A 22,041-nucleotide genomic window follows, 5' to 3' on the forward strand; every position below is an offset into this window, starting at 1 on the left:
ACATGAAGAAATAAGCAATTGGGTAATCCCAAAATGCAATCACAACGCTTCGTTGGCATCCTGCTTACAATCGTGCCGATATAACTAAACCATACAAGACTACCATCTGCCTTCACAAACTAGAACGGTGTAGGAGGAGTGAGTAACGCATAATGTGAAATTACAGTACGATAACACTAGATCAGATGACCGCAATTTAACATCCGAGTTTGCCTGTTAGTGTCTCACCATTTATGAGCTGACACTAGTTATTCCTCTTACAGCGACTTTATAAAGGACATTCGTCTGTTGTGTGACGTCTTGCATATTGATCAACTAGTTTGTCATAGAGGGATGTCCCTGACGTATAGTAAACGTAGCGTTGACATAAAATATATGTTTTCAATTTATTTGTGGTGAAAAACGGTAAGACGGCTTAATGGAATGTTTTTATAAATAACCTGGACATGGGTGGAGTTGATGCCGCATTAAAGTAATCTTACAACTTGGATTTTGAACATAGTGGACAATCAATGAAAGGTGTTTTTTGAAAATATAGAATTCACACTTATTTGCATCTAAAGGCAATTTGTAATAAAATAAGCAACGGTTTTCGAAAACATGTTTTATTGTTATTAGTTGTTATTCATTATTCAAGTCAAAACTAAAACAACAACTAAAGAGATTTAAATTGAAACTTTCTTGTATGATCCATCTATGAAAGTTATTTATTTTCTGGTGTAGCTGGCTGAAAGAAGATATGAAATATGCCATTCGTTTTAAAACTTACTTTTGGAGGTTTAGGTGTTAAGTTTTATCCATTTTAAATTTACTTAGCTGGCTTGAAGACATTTAAATTTAAACTCTCTGGTATGGTGAATCTATAATTGTTTGACCTACAAAACTCATAAATCATACACAATTTCAGTAAATATATAGATATCTGCTATAAACATTTTGATGTCTAACTGTAATTTCTGTCAGTCATATTTGTTTATAGATTTTGGTCGTATTAAAGTTTTTTTTTTTTTTGTGGCGTTTGTAACATGAGTTAACACTACCTTTGCTGGAGTAGAGTTGATTCAGTCACCAACCGAGGACATTATATTGGGGATGAAAAGAAACTATTTTTGCAGTTTTATATAGATTCATAAATATATATGGACTATGTCTAGCAGTGTTTGATAAGGGTACTTGTTCCACAAGTTACAGCAATGTTCTCTAATTTTTTAATTTGGATTATACATAAATTGTGAATAATACATGCATCTATGCCCCCAAAACATAACATAGGTCATCATCAAACATTAAAAAGTATGCCATGGCCAGGTAGTCCCTGGTTACAGTGATTTTCTTGTTACAGATTCGGGACACAAATAGCTCGGACATTTTTAACTTTCTCAATTCACAAAGAACTCGTAAAAAGGTTGCACACATCTATTTCAGTAGCCAATAAGCGTCACAGTTGCACACCAATCAGGAGATTGGAAACACGAATAGCCAATCAGTGACAGCTGCAAGGCTGGTAATTTTCTTCAGCAATTGGAAATAAACCATGACGTTACTGCACATAATTCTTATCTACATGTGTGGTTCTGACTATGAGTGGTCAGTGTTGACAGATGGTGGAAATTAAAAAAATATTTGTTGATGAGGAAATTTTGCTGATTAATAAAAATCAATGTATAGAAGTAAGTAACACCACGAACCATCGGTTAATTGAGTCAGTATACGCCCCGGACAAAATCATTTTAACCCATGGTGTTACTTATACATATCCGTGTAGAAACTGTACATGTACCACTGTTTTAACAAAGCAAAATGGTATTTCCATAATTCCATAACAATTAAGTTTGAAAGACTTATTAAAATTATTATATTCTGTGTCGATATAATTTACTTACCACATGCGGTATACCATTGATATTGATCGGTAGTTACGGTACACGTATGTAAAGAACATACAACATGCAGCACTGACGTGGTATATTTATTCTAGTTATTACTTGTTAGGGAACGGAAGGGAATTGCAATCTCTTGTGATAACAACTGGTAGGTAAGGCTTTCCTAGTATTGGGCTCGTAACATAGCAATGTCGTTTTATGATAATTTGCTAGGTAACTTGTCTTTTGCATTTGCTATGAACTTATTACTCTCTTGTTTACAACTCTCAATTCAGGCGTGCAGGTCTCTTTTTTACTATGATAATTGATAATATTACATGAAATAACGATTCTGTGTACAGAGAAAACGTGGATATACGGCGTTTTGTAAAGCGTGCCAAATCCATATTCTGCTTTCTTTCGCTTTCAGAACAGGTGGGAACACAACACGAATCAGATATAGCACGTGAGTTCTACTAGAATATGAGTTAAACTTAAACTATGGTGCATTATGATTAGTTAGTTTTGCCTAGTAATGCGAATAAATGATGCTTGATTTTTGATTTTGGTTAAAATTGTTCGTGTTTTGATCCGAACTCATTCATCGATTCATCGAGGTGTAGTGAGCATTCACCCTGATATGTTTAAGCAAGATGAAAACTCGACATACACACAGGAAATAAGACCCATGCCCTATACTTCAACTCCTGTGTGCTTATTAATGGTGAAAGGGACAACACATAAAAACGTCACCATATGCTCACCAGGAATGTGTTTATTTACTCACTTTAGGTAATGGAATATATGTTCATTTCAGTTCAATTCAAATAATAATGGAAACACACGTGCTAGCAGATTAGCGTCATAGACAGCTGCCACGTTCTTGCTCTTTCCTTCCGTTTCTGACCCCCGCCCCAATCGTAGCATTAGGTGCGGCCATATGTACAGCGTTTGATTGTTGTTTCGCAGGTAGGGAGTTGAATTACTACAGTTTTATCTATTGTTGAGTTTCAACAATTTATATTAAATGTATTCTACGTTGCATAGTTATTATTATTATTCAAACCAAGAATGGTGTAGATTATTGAAAAATTCATGCTAACCCTCTCCACGGCGACGACGGGTATAACACAAGTAGGAACATAAGTATTAAGCGTTGAAAACAACAAAAGCGTTAGGAACGGGAAGGAACGAAATTAAACTGCAACGGCATGTCCAGAACTAGCCCAGAGCTGAATATTATTAACCCTGGGTCGAGTTCTGCACTAAGTTAACTCAGATGTGTGTGACTTTACTGAATTGGTCATACTGAACATGAATATACTTCATATGTATGTGACGTCAGAAATTCGACTTGTCCATACAGTGAATTTTAAAAACCTAATAATATTGACATAAATTTCTGGAAATGATTCCATTTTGAACCCAACCTCCGTGTTTTTGCTTTCACAATAAAGTCGATTTTCGGAGTGCCGGTGAAAAACCCCTTCACCAATACCAAGGATGTGAGTCCGCGTTCGTCACACGCTAGATTTCGAGCTGTCGTTTGTGGAGAGCGTTGTGAAATGTGCACCTGTCTACAGTGTCAATGCACTTTTCGCAAGTCGCGCATTTGTATTTTCGAATTTGCTTATAAGAATAATAATACTTTTCACTATTCATATATTAACCGGTTATTCTATATTAACTACTCAGGGAAAACACACGTTTTTCTTTTCTCGAAAAAAATGGTTCTTTATCCTATTTTTGCCGTATATTACTAGCAACAACACAGTTTCGGAAAATGATCAACATTCAGAGATTTATTTTCCTTGAAAATAGACCACATACCGGGAGGTCTCTCTCTATGTATATAGCGAAATATACTTACAAATAGGAATGTTTCTTTTATTTAAATAGTGTAGTTTCACATTTTTTTTATAATATTTTTTTTTTGTAAATGAAAGGTCCGCGGTTTACTTGTTGCTGCTTGTAAAATAATAACAACTACCGATTTTTGTGAAATGTAAAGATTTCCTGACACGTGTTTAATTCCGTTCACCGGAAATATTCGTTCATAAGCTCAAAACAATAAAAACGCCGCTTATCCAGATCACGTCTGTTTTGAAACGTGTACTTGTCAAAAGAAATAGGTTATGGGGAATATTACTTTACACCAAAGATTATCGCACATTTGGGACTTCTTTTTATCAGAATTAGGATTTGATAGAAAATTCGAACAGCTATCAATCACTTATTTTCAAAACCGCACTTTTAGTGATTCTCAACACACTGATACCTAGTCAACGGTCTTTTTAAAAATATATTCGTATTAAATTCGGCAATGTGTGGCAGCTTTCCTTATTAAGTCGAACACAGCACAGTCCAACGGTTATTCATCAAACATATGCTTTGATTGTTGAAAAGTTAAATAACAGGCTATGTTGTATAAAGCGTTACTAGTTTGAATCGTATGTTCATTGTGATGGTGACCTTTTCATTGTCCCAGGATCCAGTGTAACAACGAGTTCAAAGGGGTACTAGTGCATTAATATAATTCTCCAGTGTTTTGGTTGAATATCAATAACAATTTATTAAATGGCTGAGGTCATCGCGCAGTTTTTTATGTTTATTACACGCGTTGTGTACGTGGCTATGAGTCCCATATCGAACAGGACGCGTCGTTTTTTTGTGATCATTGGTGTGACATTCTGCACTGGACCAGCTTAAATCATGCTTATCAAATCACTAGGATTACATGCATGTCAAATCATTAAGATTACATGCATGTCAAATCATTAAGATTACATGCATGTCAAATCATTAGGATTGCATGCTTGTCAAATCACTAAGATTGCATGCATGTCAAATCCCTAAGATTACATGTCAAATCACTAGTATTCCATGCTTGTCAAATCACTAGGATTACATGCATGTCAAATCACTAGAAGTACATGCTTGTAAAATCACTAAGATTACATGCATGTCAAATAACTAAGATCACATGCATGTCAAGTCACTATGATTACATGCATGTCAAATCACAAAGATTACATGCATGTCAAATGACTAAGATTAAATGCATGTAAAATCACAAAGATCACATGCATGTCAAATCACTAGGATTACATGCTTGTCAAGTCACTTAGATTACATGCATGTCAAATCACTTAGATTACATGCATGTCAAATCACTTAGATTACATGCTTGTCAAATCACTAGGATTACATGTCAAATCACTAGTATTCCATGCTTGTCAAATCACTAGGATTACATGCATGTCAAATCACTAAGATTACATGCATGTCAAATCACTAAGATTACATGCATGTCAAATCACTAGGATTACATGCTTGTCAAGTCACTTAGATTACATGCATGTCAAATCACTTAGATTACATGCATGTCAAATCACTTAGATTACATGCTTGTCAAATCCCTAAGATTACATGTCAAATCACTAGTATTCCATGCTTGTCAAATCACTAGGATTACATGCATGTCAAATCACTAAGATTACATGCATGTCAAATCACTAAGATTACATGCATGTCAAATCACTAGGATTACATGCTTGCCAAATCACTAAGATTACATGCATGTCAAATCACTAAGATTAAATGCATGTCAAATCAGTAAGATCACATGCATGTCAAATCACTAGGATTACATGCTTGTCAAGTCACTTAGATTACATGCATGTCAAATCACTTAGATTACATTCTTGTCAAATCACTAGGATTACATGTTTGTCAAACCACTAAGATTATATGCATGTCGAATCACTAGGATGACATGCTTGTCAAATAACTAAGATTACATGCATGTCAAATCACTAGGATTACATGCTTGTCAAATCACTAGGATTACATGCTTGTCAAATCACTTGGATTACATGTATGTCAAATCACTAATATTACATGCATGTCAAATCACTAGGATTACTTGCATGTCAAATCACTAGGATTACATGCATGTCAAATCACTAAGATTACATGCATGCCAAACCACTAGGATTACATGCATGTCAAATCACTAGGATTACATGCTTGTCAAATCACTAAGAATACATGTATGTCAAATCACTATGATTACATGCTTGTCAAATCACTAAGATTACATGTATGTCAAATCACTAGGATTACATGTTTGTCAAACCACTAAGATTACATGCATGTCGAATCACTAGGATCACATGCTTGTCAAATAACTAAGATTACATGCATGTCAACTCACTAGGATTACATGCTTGTCAAATCACTAGGATTACATGCTTGTCAAATCACTTGGATTACATGTATGTCAAATCACTAATATTACATGCATGTCAAATCACTAGGATTACTTGCATGTCAAATCACTAGGATTACATGCATGTCAAATCACTAAGATTACATGCATGCCAAACCACTAGGATTACATGCATGTCAAATCACTAGGATTACATGCTTGTCAAATCACTAAGAATACATGCATGTCAAATCACTATGATTACATGCTTGTCAAATCACTAAGATTACATGCATGTCAAATCACTAGGATTACATGCATACCAAATCACTAATAATACATGTATGTCAAATCACCAGGATTACATGCATGTCAAATCACTAAGATTACATGCATGTCAAATCATTTAGATTACATGCATGTCAAGTCACTAAGATTACATGCATACCAATTCATTAAGATTACGTGCATGTCGATTCACTGAGATTACATGAATCTCAAATCAATAAGATTGCATGCATGTCAAATCAATCAGATTATATTCTACTTATTTCACGAAAACTTTGCGAAAACAAGCTTGAAACAGACAGAACGTTTTTGATATTTTGTTATTCAGTTGTTTTATTGTTTGTTTGTTTGTTTCTTAATTCATTATTTAATTTATCTATGTTCAATTATTTTATAACTTACTTGTTAAGAAACATAACTATTGCGAAATGTGTAGATCGAACTTCCAATCACAGATCCAAGCATGAATTTAAACATTCTTTTGAAATACTTTTCCAACTGAATTATGAACTATAAAATGTATAGTAATGTATCAATAATTCTTTCTCCACGCACATTAGACTGGGTTAGGATTACTGACTGCGATTGACTCGCAAATATATGAAAACAACAATTAAGTCGTAATACTTTATTATGATGTAAAAAGTTCAACATTACATTAAACATTAAACGAAGAATCCTTTTACTTCAGATATAATTTATCGTCACAAGTGGTCTACTTTCATTTACGATGTTCGTTTTAGGTGACATTTTAATTCCCGACCTTAACAATTGGGAATAGTATAACGCGTCATATTCCACATGGACACAATCAGTCTCATCCATCATACACACCGTGGGTGGCACGTCTTTTGAGTGGTAAAAAGAAACGAGACATCTATCCATCCAAGAACAGAAACTGCTTTCAGATTTAGAACAAGGTGAAGCACGTCTTCATGGCATTTAACCCGAATCTGTCTCGTTCCCGACGCTTTGATTCCTTCACAGACACGTGATACTTGACGTCATGAGCGTGGTACATATATTTCCCATAATCACGTGATTTATTTGTCAGAGTATATGATTAACTTTTTTGTATATCGCAATGTCGTCTACTTGTATATCGCAGTGTCGCCTACTTGTATACCGCAATATCGCATTCTTTGTATATCGCAATATCGCATTCTTTGTATATCGCAATATCGCATTCTTTGTATATCGCAATATCGCATTCTTTGTATATCGCAATGTCGCATTCTTTGTATATCACAATATCGCATTCTTTGAATATCGTAATGTCGCCTCCTTATTATATCGCAATATCGCATACTTTGTATATCGCAATATCGCATTCTTTGTATATCGCAATATCGAATTTTTTGTATATCGCAATGTCGCATTCTTTGTATATCGCAATATCGCATTCTTTGTATATCGCAATGTCGCCTTCTTAGTATATCGCAATATCGCATTCTTTGCATATCGTAGTGTCGCCTTCTTTGTATATCGCAATGTCGCATTCTTTGTATATCGCAATATCGCATTCTTTGTATATCGCAATGTCGCATTATTTGTATATCGCAATATCGCATTCTTTGTATATCGCAGTGTCGCCTTCTTTGTATATCGCAATGTCGCCTTCTTTGTATATCGCAATGTCGCATTCTTCGTATATCGCAATTCATATTTAGTCGTTTTTTTCAATTTCCCAAATGTTGTAATTATAAAATATTGGCTTTGAACATGCCTACATAGCGTAACCAGAGTACGTCGCAACTATTATAAAGCAATTATTGAGTGGCCCATGGTCAAAGAAGGTAGATTTGTTATCCAACGACAATAGTTAGCATAACTCTTACTGAAGGTTCTATAAACTCACTAAATAAATAAGTCTTCACATTAATTTTTTTATTTTTTAAAATTTGAATTTGAATTTCAAATATCCTACAGTATAGAAAACAAAAATCACACTCACATTCACATTCAAGATCATTTGAAAAAACGGAATTCGTGTATTCCAAACCTTTCTCAAAGCATGTATGCGAACACATTGGATATTGGTGTGTGAAAGCCACTCATCGCCAGCAATAAATTGACTACTTATAACACATGTAAATTCCAAGGTCATCTGTAACCCAGTCATATATCTATAATAACAAAGCTGAAATCACTGAACCCATAATCCTGAACTATATTTTATTAAATCGTTTAATCCATGACGTGTCTCTCACATGCTGACGTCACATTACTATATATAGATATGCAAGCTTAACATTCCTCTAACCATTTCCTGTATCCATGTTATCCACCATCACTAATTCAATATAGGTTATATTTGATATAGCCATTTTACGACCGGTAGCGCGGTGAAGCATTTACTGGTAGCGTACTGGTTGCTACATGGGACCCGCGTAGACCCGAGTTCAAACCATATTTTCGTTGAACACTTAAAACGGCCGACTACTATTCTAGAAGTGTGCATTACAAACTCAATACTAAAGGCAAATCTGCTGTCTGATATACATTCACTAATCGATGCGGCTTTAGAGAGCCTTGTCAGCGGTTGGTTGACACCAGAGTGAGTAATAAAATAAATGTGTTTGCAAAAATGCTTCTTAATTTTGTAGAAAGCATTTAACAATCTTTACATACTTTACTATTTATATTGTTTTAGGATTAATATTTACATTATTTATCTTGGTTAATTATGTTGAGATTCCCTGCCATTTGTCGTTTATTTGAATCAACAATGAGAAAACGTAGATCGATAAATTGTAGCACGCTTTAGTAGCTTGTAGTAATGCGTGAGAATAATCCCTCTTTGCTACCGCTGTGATATTGATAATAATGAAAAGATGTGCACCAGTTTTCACGCACACAATAAACTCCGACAGAATATCGTCATAATCAATAGTTTTGTTTCGCCTCTATGTTGCATATTACCATATACAGTAAATTGCATATACATCTATATTGCCTCGTCTCGTATATATTCCCGTATATCATACATTACCTTTATATCATGCATCGCGTATTTATCGCGAGTATATCGCCTGCATATACTCGTAAACTGCATATATATTATATACCACATGTGTATTGTACATCGACCGCATAACGCTTGTATATCGTATATATATATATATATATCGCATATCACCTTATATCGCCGGTAGATCATATATCGATTATTGTATCTCGTATTATGCATGCATATCTAATGTCACCCTTATATCGTCGATATATCGCATAACTTTGTAGCTGAAATCGATTCTATTTCATGCATTACATGTATATCTTATGTCACCTGTATATCGTATATCGCCGGTATACCGTATATAACCTATATACGATAAATCGATTGTATTTCATGCATTACATGTATATCTTATGTCACCTGTATATCGTATATCGCCGGTATATCGTATATAACCTGTATACGATAAATCGATTGTATTTCATGCATTACATGTATATCTAATGTCACCTGTATATCGTATATCGCCGGTATATCGTATATAAACTGTATACGATAAATCGATTGTATTTCATGCATTACATGTATATCTTATGTCACCTGTATATCGTATATCGCCGGTATATCGTATATAACCTGTATACGATAAATCGATTGTATTTCATGCATTACATGTATATCTTATGTCACCTGTATATCGTATATAACCTGTATACGATAAATCGATTGTATTTCATATATTACATGTTATTGTATGCCATCTGTACAGTGTTTATATCATGAATATCGATAGTTAACTGATAAACTTTGTTGTATTTAAACCTTAACCCTTTGAGCACAATTATTTCGTTGTAACATCAATTTCAATTTTTTTTCTATAATTTGGTTGTGAAATTTTGAATAAATTGACATATTTCCACATTAGTTACTGCCTCGATAAAAATATTTTAAATAATATGAGAGTATTAGGAAAGTTTATTTTGTAAACTAAATTGCCTATGGAAGTCATACGGCCCATTCTGTATTTCCACATCAGTTCTTCAGTTTTGTCGTCTTTCTATCAATTTCACAGTCACGTGATATATTTTTTGTTTAATGAGAGCGCATGCATGCTTGCTTGTTTGTGTTTGTCGTATTATATGTCAAAAAATAGGAATAATTATGTGAATCAATGGTCACTTGTTAGATTTTATCTTCAACCTTTATCTGGTCAAGTAAATATGGATTTAAAGGCTAAGGGTTAAGGGGATCTTTACATGTAGTGTATGTGTCAATCTACAAATGAAAGACTCTGCCCTCTAGCGGTGGTTTTATTGTAAGTAGGGCACCACGAGCACGTGTAAGAATGGTGATAGTTTCATTCAAATTACAACAGTATTTAATAGCTGTGAATTCAAGGTAGTTCAACCTGAAAATCAGAAGAATAATAAAATGGTAATTGCAATTTACTATACATTGGAATTCTCATACAAATTCAACTTAAATGTGACTTGTTGGAACATGTTTTAGTAACGCTCGCATTTGAATCGATTCTATCCCTCCATGTCACTGTGTAAATACTCGGATCATGTATCAAGAGAGTGACGGCAATTGAAACACAACAATGATCATCACTCATTCAATTCGATAGTGCTCAACCACCCACACAATAAGCCACGACAGCACGAGGCTTGGTAATTGATACCATCACCATTTGTCACGTGAGAGGCGAGAACCAATTACAATTTTCTCTAGCGTTAAACTGGCAGTCTGCATTGTTACACAAGTTGTATGATCAATGTCCCAAAGATCAATTGAAATGACAAAAAATGACCCATTTATATTAAATCTAGCTTTTATAAAAATATATGACGTATGAAAGACAAATATTGATAATACAACGAATGACAGGTGCAAACGAACCCATCAATCAGATTTAAGCATTGCTAGAATAAACATTACCATGCAAGGCTTTATATATCACACGGTGTACGTTGAACACTACCAATTATGTAACTGGAAACACAGAATATGCACATTTTTAGAAACAAATATATAAATTGAATCTATTAAATATGGGGAACTTGATATAACCTTGTTTGTGCAACTGATGAAAAACTGCATTTCAACAAAAATAAATACAATCGCTTGTTACATAAAGATGTATACCACTTTTATTAAATATCGGTATAATGTCGCCTCCAGATGTATAAGAAGATATACGAGTTAGGAAACGCCAATCACAATTATTTGCATGGTTTCTAATTTTAATCTTCTACTTTTAGGTCTGAAATATGCTGAATCTTGAGTCTCAGCAACAGATGGCTCAACAAAATCATACAAAGATATCAGAAATGTGAAAATTTTAACAGATTCTTAACAAGAATAATAGCCGTACATTTATCTCTTCACTCTGGCGTCACACGATCACGCAACTCCCAAATGTTTGGCCATTGTGGCCACATTTGTGTTATGTGTAGCGAAAGCTATTTGAAAAGAGACAAATCTCGTGAACCTCTCGCTCTCAACGAGATTTCAGTGTCCGTTTACGTTCAAAAATTGTTGTCCAAGGTAGCAAATATAATTTTATTTCAATAAACTAAGTGGTCTACCAATGCCGTCCTTCAACATTCTATTAGCTGTGTCCGTCATTACCGGGTCAAATATAACCTTATTTATGACTTTGTAACACCGCATGTGTCCGTTCGTTATCCTCTTTACATATTTAGCCAGGATCCAGGCTTACTTCGCATACAAAGAAAGCCATTCTGTAATCCATAATGCGTCAGTTATTAACAAGCTTTCCCATTATAGTTGGCGTCCGTTATTGACAAGCTCCTATTATAGTAGGTCTTGTTGAAGTTGGAAACGTACAAAGCTTATCAACTGACAATACAATTATAGCACTCTACATGCGCATGGATCAATCGGCCCAGATTTGATAACACGTGAAACATCTAAGCCAATAATTGTGTGCACTAAAATGTTGATGTCCGCTTTTCGTGGGTTTATATCTGTAAACACGCACTATCTCGCGGTGTTCTAAGAGACAATTTATAAAACGGAGGATAACTTTCGGTGAAGGAGAAGCTAGATTATTATTAGACACTGCCACATATTATTGTTTTCAAATATTACTTCTCCATGTGCACTTAATAAGCAATGACTATTGAAATGACTAAAAATCTACAATAATTTGTGATAAATGTGGTTCTATTAATGAAACTATCAACAATTATTCATGCTGCACAGCAATGATTCCCTACCTACGAGATGTATATATTGGCTATGCGGAGTATCTAACATTTTGGATGCGAGAAAGTCCTGTGATGTATGGCAATGTAATTAATTAATTGGGTGGAACATAATGACAGGCATAGGGGGAAAATGACTGAGTCTGTGGATTGCTGAACACAGGAATAGCCCTGGGCCATTTTCTTACAGAAGAATGTTACAATCTCCAGCTTACTAACCTTTCTACCATAGCTGCCTTGAATTAGCCAATGGGTGTTTTTGAATTTGCCTGTTAGCATGATACTCGTATATTAGATCAAAGTACGACCGACTATGAATATGCAACAAATTGACGACAAATTTGATTAAATGTGGTCACAACAACAATTTGATTGGCCGAATCTGCCCAATTTGCGACAGCCGCAGTACAAATGAGTACACTCATGGTCACATGTAGAACATCGCATAAACTGCGAGCGCAAAACCAACCTTCTAAGCAACAAGCAACCAACAATTAAACAGTAAAAAAAAAGTATTATTAAATAATTATAGATGAATTAAAAAGAGCATTATTTCACGTACTGGTCCAGTAGCGTTTAGTTGATGTTATACACGTAGTTGTAATAATATCACTCTCTCATAAAATTATATAACTTTAAAAAAAAATATATTATATTGATTATATTTGAATGTATTATTTATAAGATTTATGTTCTTACTGGCAAAAATTCCGCTGACAAACTGTTGAACCATATACTCTAAATACCCATATTCATTCCAAATAGCAATACTTCTAAAATAAATTCACATTATTACCCATACACCGAAAATTTAAATTATATAACGTGATTCAACATGTAATATTTAATATCCCTACACATAGAGCCTAACAACATGCATAACACTTTTCCGTTGAATGAGCATGAGTTGCAGTTAGACACGAATTGTTGATTCCCAACATAGTATTGACATATATTACATCAGTGATAGGACTAAGGAGAGCGATATGCACTGTATTTATTGCAATGAAAGTATTATATAAAGACGACTGTATACGTATTAACAGTACATTTGATTATAAACAGCACTGCTTTGAATGAACCGCAACCATGATATCAGGAATACTACAGAAGTTATGTCCTAGGAAGGTTATATCATTTGTCATGAATTTATACGTACAGAGCAGTATTTGTAATACTCAGTGTACGTCGATTGTGATCAAGCCGGCAATGACAGGACTGTTAATCTCATTGTACTTGAGCGCCCGACACATATGGTGCGAGCACGTATGTGGATGCATTACGGAAAAATATTATCTACCACCGGTTGCTAGGATACATATATTGGATACGTTATTTCAACATTTCCACTAATTCCATGGTAGAGTGTACATCTGTTGCCGTGCAATTAGATTTACGGTATATGCTACATCATTAGAATTGACTGCGGCGATACCCAATTATAATAAACCACGAGCGTACATCAAGTAGAAAATGAATCATGTCAATTGAAATCCTAATTTTTAATACAAATATGTTTATTCTTATTCTGCATTTGAGACCACCGACCCATGTACCATTAATAACATAAGCACAAATAATTTGCTAAAGATTATGTTGCCAAAAAGAAAAGCAAAAAACAAATCAAAAGTAAACATCAGTGTACGACGCGAACGAAATGACTCGGAAATACCAATAGAATGTAATCACAATATCTTGAAAGCACATCGTCAATATATATGAACGTAAAGTAAAAAAAATGTAGCTTTTATGAGTTACGTGCTTAACTATTAACTGTAGGGCAATTTGTTCCCACTGGAATGCAACACTTATTATTTCCTTATACTCCGTTAGAAGTTGCAAATCGGAAAATATATTGTTATTTTATTTTAGTACAATTTTATTTTATTTTAGTACAATTCTGTGATGCAGTATTGACAAAGGGTGCGACTATTAGTCGGATTAGTGCAGCAGGTACTTTCTACCCACATGCTTGCGGCAGTCTTGGTTTCAGTATTGCGTTCAGGAATGTGAAGCTTTCGTTCCAAGTGATGTTGTTGCCTCCCGTGTACGCAAACAGTATATTTGTCGCAACAAGTAGCGTGATATGGCAGAGTGGCTGGAACCTATCCCCACGAGAGCCTGTGTAAAATAGGCGTATGGCATTCAATAATAATGTGTTACTCCAAAATAACCTAGTATTGAAGCTACGTTCCTATAGTACATGCTGCTGAATATCCACCAGCATTGAGTTATAATCACGGACTAATTTGCACAAGAGAAATATTGATGATAATGTCAGCAGATATTCTTCACAACTCAAAAATAACATGAATTTGGGAGTTTTGAAATTTTGACATTCCAATTGCAAACACTTAGTCCCCTGACAGGTGGGGATTATTTCCTAATTCACATGAAACCACATTTCTGTCAGTGGATGCAAGCTCAAGCACTATACCAGGTACATACATTATCAACGGTCCGTTTCCCCCTTCCATTTGTATAGAGTTCTTAGTCAATGCTAATCCAACACGGAAATATTTGTCAACCTATTACTCGACTAATCATCTTCCTGTCATAGTGCATTACACAATAGATCATGTTAGTTTCAACACCTCAACAGCGAATTACAGCCAGTAATCACCGCCGTGTTAAAGATGTTATTATTTCGCTTTTTTGAGGAAAACTTTTTCGTTCTTTCAAAATATAGTTTATTCACACTGTTTAAGAGTCATGAGATCCAAGGAGCAGATTACAGACTAAAACTGAAAACACAAGCGACTTTGTGTATTGTTTTATAAGTATTTACTCGAATATTATTGAATAATTTGAATATTTATTTTGATATTTTGATGGGCTGTTCTTTCCAATCATTGTAGTATACGTTGCCTGACATCCAGTTCAACCAGTGTAGCTTCACGCGAAGTTGACGACACTGAAATAAAGGCAAGTTTTTGTGGCTGGGGGTGGTCGCGGTGAGCATATACTCTGTGAGTTTAGTCTAACATTTCCTCACAGAGTGTCATAATTTTAGGTAACAAATCTGTGTCAGAGAAATCGAATGAATTAACAAACTATTGGTTGGTTGAATAAATGAACGAGTGAATGAATTTGACTATGCAATAGTCTACTCAAAATACCATGAATACAAAATGATATATTTGTTATAAGTTTGAATACATTGCGAAATACAATACACAATTACAACACCGTATTTCAACGTCAGACATGTTTTTTTCCTACGTATTACCATGCACGATTGCAAACATAGGTAACCGAGTCGGGTGTATATTATATTTTATACATTATTTGTATGGTGTTGTCATTGTGTAGTACTTTATTTTCATCAAAAAAGATATCAACTAACTTTATGTTTAAATGTGCCGTTCTTTTGTATCCTCTTGTATATGGGCCAGGCTGTGCAAAGGGTGTGAGCGTGTGACCCTGATAATTTGCATATACGGGATGTGACATAGTATTATACTACGTCACGAGGCGCGTGTCCCTATACGCAGCTCTAAACGAGCAGTGACGGAGTTGGCTGCTGTTACATATATCGGAATTTCGACACGACTATCTGATTCCCACTTTTCTTCTTGACAGAGCGTACCTGCATTGGTGTCTCCTATAACGGCAAGACTGTATCGCTGTTGAAAGTGAGTTATTCATATCATGCTTATTAGTGAGACATTATCTGGGATAATATCAATGCGGAATGACGAACCGTGAATTTAGCACAATGGTATACAAGTGTGTATTTGTGCGTGTATTTCCAAACATATAAAACAATATTTCTTCGTTTAATTTGATACATCGGACATTTCCGCGTGCAGCCATCAAGGCGCAAAATGTCAGTTGTTTATTTCCTAATTCCAAATACATATCGCAGTTGTACTTGATAGACGTAGAGTCAATTATTCAAAACAGAACTTCGTGTACTCGGATATACGTGGGATAATAATTATCGCATACCACGGCGGCGTGATCGTGTTATTTCGGTAGAAATTCTGGAGGATAACTTCTGCGGTGAAAGGGGTCATATTAGAAGTAATCTGCTGAAATGAATCTATTTCAAGTTTTTATTCCTTTCAGTATAATTCAGTTTTCGGACATTTTGTTATATTTATGACCGGCTTTATTGTGCAGTTATACGATGGTCAGTTTGTTATCTGTCATCGCCGTGGCTGCTCCACGGAATGAGCACCTCTTCTCCACATATCATTGTCACGAACCAATTCGATCAGTTTTTTACGACTATTCTCGCTTACTTTCTCGGATTGACTTTTGTCTTAACAATTCCATATTGTAATTTGGTGACTAAACAATTTTCATTTGTTCACAATATCCACGAATGTTTGAAGATTGTCATTGTAAAATAACTATGTTTTTTTCGGTTTATGTATGCTATATCCTAACAGTCGTGTACATATTATTGTTCTGTCGTCCACAACCGTAATGTTTGTATCACAATAGTCAAAAGAAATTTAAATTCCACTATCTTTTACTTCAAAATATTATCTAGCGGAAACATTTGATGGTTAGGTTATTAATTTAGATTTCGTTTCGATTTTGCACTTTTCGCAGCAGTAGATCCCATATTTCTATAGAAATTATTTGCATGGGTATTGTTATATATAGACTATATTGTCTTTAGAGGTTGTCCACAGTTCTATCAGATTCATATTAGGCAGTGATAGACATACTATAAAACTCCAAGCAGTTTTAAAATGTCAAAGCAACAATATATAGAATTACATTGAATCAAGTTTATTTGTTTTGTTTTGTTTTTTTTGTAAATTTTGGTCATTACGTCAAGACCATCCCTGTGCTAACTTAAATCTTGTAACCAGAGATGGGGTTGAATTAACATGTTACAGTAACGGTGAAATCATGTATCGTCAAAATGAAACACAATATATATAATATTTGAGTTACCAAATTGTGAATTGTGTATAATACAAATTTAGCGCCGTAACATTACAATTCTCGGTGTAACAATTTTGTATTTCTAGTTATAATAACTAAAAATTATGGCCATGATTTACTGATTTATTATTTGAATAACTAATTTGTAATGTATGATAACAATTAGTTAATGGTCGTTTCGTTGTGTAGCGCGTTCAAGTGTCGTATGAAAAAAAAAATGTATTTTGCACGCGTTGTCTACGTCGCATGGAACCATTATTGAATACGATACGTCGAATGACTCAAACAGAAATGCTCTTGATACTCGTGATGACTTTCCCTTATATAACGAGCCGGCATACACATATGATATGGTGTAGCTCTCTTCATTATCGAGGAGAGGGGGTATAAAACGACTCCTATACTGCATCGCCTCGTTCTCATAGTTACTACATAGCAGTTGGAAATTATTTCATATAGGGCGAGTCTGTATTTTTCTTGACACCACATGCAATACGAGTAAAACTCATTATAAATATATATATATATATATATATATATTAAATAATTAGTTATTTAACAAACGAAATGTATGTATATCGAGGAAAATGCCGTTATACCACCAATATCATGGAATTGAACCGCTTCCGTATCAAACTGTTCATGGAATAGTTAAAAAGCGGGCATTGGCGTTTATTGTTGAATGTAGTCTACCGCAATACGAACAAAACAATAACGTCACTGCCATATTAGTTTAACGTTCGTATTTCTTGTCTGTTCCTTTTGAAATTCTTGATAAACAATGACGTACATAGCTTGAATGTCCTTCTCATTAATTAATATTAAAATGCTGGTAAACTTTCGGTATTTCAGCGGACCAATCAGACTAAATGGTAATAAATGCTGCCCAGAAAAGTTGCTCAGCTCTCTTTGGTTACTATAGCGACTAAACGCACTTCACCATAACTCTCCAAGTGCGTATCTACAGCTGTACAGAAAATAGCCAATATACTGGAATACATCCATCGAGAAAAACACCGAGCGTCTTTAGCTTGTTACATATTGACGTATATTTACACGGGACACTTATCTTGTACTTAGGTATATTCAAAATGTGCTAAATTCAACACAATTCTTGGGAAATATTCCTATGAGATGACTGACACTCTCTTTGTAACATGAGCCTTTACAAAAACGTAGGTTTCGTACACACCACCTCGTTTTGTTAATCTCGTGCATCAAATGTTCAATGCACGAACATAAGAACGAATCACGAATTTTTTGAATTTATATTTACAAAAAAAAACAGCTTGTCATAATTAATTATAGTGTAAATCAGGTCACACGTGTACTATACAGCATTGCATGCTGCCACTCGGATACCCGTCACCTCGCAACATATGTCCTAATTCGTACAACGAACAAAGTGGTTTATCACCATTCACAAATAGTAGTTACATTACGAAGATTAATTTCGATATCGCGTGACATTTTCTGAAAACCGTTTTGTCATTTCTGTCGGCGTTAACAAAGAAATCACAAAAACACTTTAGGTTATAAAAAGTACCCCCTCAACGGTTGCTATAACTACGCATGCGTGACTTGGATATTTGAAATTGAGGCGATCGTCATGTGATGTTGTCGCACAGCAGTGATACAACCCGCCCCATTGAAAACAAAACAAAGAAACAAATAAATTTCAGGCAATTACCGGGGGATGTGGTGATTAATTTAAAGTCGTTAATTTGCATGCCTATGTTTAAGAGGGGCAGCATTGTTATGCCAGTACTGAGACTCTACTTGTTTAGTCTGGTCAACAATAAACACGTCTTTGTATTGCGTTATTGACTATTTAATATCTTAGAAATATTACGAACATCGCCGCCGTAAAATCTGTATCAGAAGCCGCATTCATTTAATTGTTAACTCAAAATGCCCCATTTCCCATGCGACTAGATGCTCTGATAAAAACCGCCTCCCTTTTGTTTCATTATTGCACATTAGTAGAAGCCGCGGCTTTAACAGTTCTGCAAATATCAAAATGGCCTTCATGATGACGACTACCGCCATACTCGCGTTGACTATCACGACCAATTTCACATTACAATACCCACGAAAAGAATAAACTTTCTATAGAAATAATATTCTCTATAGAAGTTCTCTACAATTCTATCAGATTCCTTTGGAGCGTTGATAGGCATACAAATCTGTACACAAAGGTAAAATGCTATAGCAACAATATACGGAATTCCAATAATCTTAAAAATAAAAAGCGCAATATATGATTTATGTATAATTCTAGTGACAGTTCATAAGCCTCGGCAAAGATTACAATTATTGTACCATCGGAGCGGACATCGGGACATTTTCACCGCTTGGCAACAATCACGGTAAAAACAAAGGCCGAAAATTCCTAGAAAAGTGTACTTTGGGATAGTTGTTGAGACTCTCCTGAGTTGAGTTTGTCCTGTTTCCTCGACTTCCAAAACAGCTCGCGCAGTGCCCATAGAAATACACGGTACAATGCTGCGCGCCATAGCAGCGTAGAACGTTCTGTGACGTAGCTCCGACCGATGATTCGCCGATAGTAACATTAGTAATCTACTTACATGAAAAGACATGTCAACTGAAGAAAAAAAATGAATGAATTATTTTTTATTGAAATATGCTTTTGAAAACGGTATGGCGATGTGATCAAGTGTTGCTGAGAATGAAATAAACAACTGTTTTTTTTATGACTGCAATCACATCAGACTAGTGTACTTGTAAATATACTGACACTATAGTTCCAAGTCAACTATAACATTATAAAAGATAATTACATGTCTGTTAAAATGAACACACTTATTCAAAACTGTTATAATTTCCTGAGCAAGTACTATAAATAAATACATTCGACAGTAAATAATTGTGACGTCAGAGTTTTTTGGCATATATTATATCATTATGTACATGAAAAATTTTGTCTTGTATTTTAAAAAAATAGCAAATTTGAAGGTTTAAAGTGAACACTAAATGGAACAATAACTTCAATATGCCAAAATAACGAAACTGGATAACAAATACAACCAAATACATTAATTAACAATTTAGACTGTGCTTTAATTTTTTTCTCATGATAGTTGATTTTTTCTTTAATTTAACATTTGTACACATTTACATCTGACGTGTGTGCTGGAAAATGAATACATTTTGGGCCAAAATAAAGATAGATACTTATAATCAATAGAAATAAATTTATAAATCATTAGGTTTTATCTATATATTTATTTTTACGTTAAAAAATGATTTGCATAATTTATGCAAAGGGCCATATTTGAAAGTTGTAAACAAGTTGTGTACATGCTTTAAAAGTCAAGCTAACTCATATTGAGAGTTGCATTGCATTGTGGGAGCCTCGTTGTGGGAAGAAAAGGGCGACTTTCACCGAACACTGATGGCGCTTTTGGTTGGTAGAGGTTTTGTTTGAATGACAGAATGTGTGTTTTGTTGGCTCTAAAAAATCTTGGATATTTGTTTTATGTTAAATTTAAAAATATATTAAAGTCTCATGATATACAATATTAGAGTTTATATAAGATTTTATAGATTTTGTGGAAACTAATACCAGAAACCATCAGTTGTCAAGGTGATCACATATATAATTGTTGAAATAATAATAATTTCTTAATTCATGATTTCAGTTTGCAAGCAATAATGTTGCCAGTCCATATCGGTCAAGGGGAATGTTAGTTGTCAAAGCTACTGGTCTTACGCAAAATCAGTCAGTCTCAGACTGATGTTATTTTCCGACACTGCCTAGAAAACTTGTTAGTAAGGTTGAAACGTATGTGACAATATATGTAAATATGTGTCATTTTACTATTTTCAGATGAAGTACGCAATTCTGGTTGTTCTCGTATTGGGATTGATGGTAACAGAGTCTATGGGTACAGCTGTATGTGGCCTAGCTAACCCGTCACAAGACTGTGCTTTATGCCTCAAAGCAGGATTTATCACAGACGCGGCTGCCTGCGCCCATGGTAGAGATGCATGCAAATTATGCGAAGATCGACTGCGGTCATTATAGTTATGTATATCATATATATTGTGAAGATATCTATATATCATCTATATACAAGCTATCGTCCAACTACCAGTCCCAAAGAAGCTTCTAGTAATGCACAATGCGATATACATTACGTCATTCAACTAGCACCAGTCTCCGTGAAACCATAGACAATTATAACCCGTACCCAACCCATGTGTTCCGCATATGCGTAGAAATCGTTCAATAAAGTTCATTAAAATGTAAATAAACATGTGTTAATTATGTTTAATAGCTTTTATCAGTTTCTGGCTAGAATCATTCTAACGCTACAGGGTCTAATGACATATAGCAATCTTTTTGTCAATGTCAACATTATGAACCATATATATATATATATATTCTAAAAGTTGCGCCCCTAGCGACAAAATGCTCTTGTGACGTCAAGGTGACACAATAAATAGGGAAAGCATCGTCGTCATAATCGATAACTGTAATTGGGTTGTTAAGTCTTTCGTCATCTGCAATATAATAACTATCACAAATTATTATTTTTATTGAAGGAATACTACAGATGAAAT

At 34.6% G+C, this 22,041-nt stretch overlaps 1 long non-coding RNA gene across 1 annotated transcript; it reads left to right on the forward strand.

Moving 5' to 3' along the window:
* Positions 1-2,740: 2,740 nt before the first annotated feature.
* On the forward strand, positions 2,741-21,732 carry LOC102803171 (uncharacterized). Its single transcript, XR_438562.2, has 3 exons — positions 2,741-2,831; positions 16,132-16,184; positions 21,305-21,732. It is a non-coding gene; the product is annotated as an uncharacterized LOC102803171 (long non-coding RNA).
* Positions 21,733-22,041: the final 309 nt, after the last annotated feature.

The sequence above is a fragment of the Saccoglossus kowalevskii genome, chromosome 12 (assembly GCF_978046115.1).
Source record: "Saccoglossus kowalevskii chromosome 12, keSacKowa6.1, whole genome shotgun sequence".
Taxonomy (NCBI): Eukaryota; Metazoa; Hemichordata; class Enteropneusta; family Harrimaniidae; genus Saccoglossus; species Saccoglossus kowalevskii.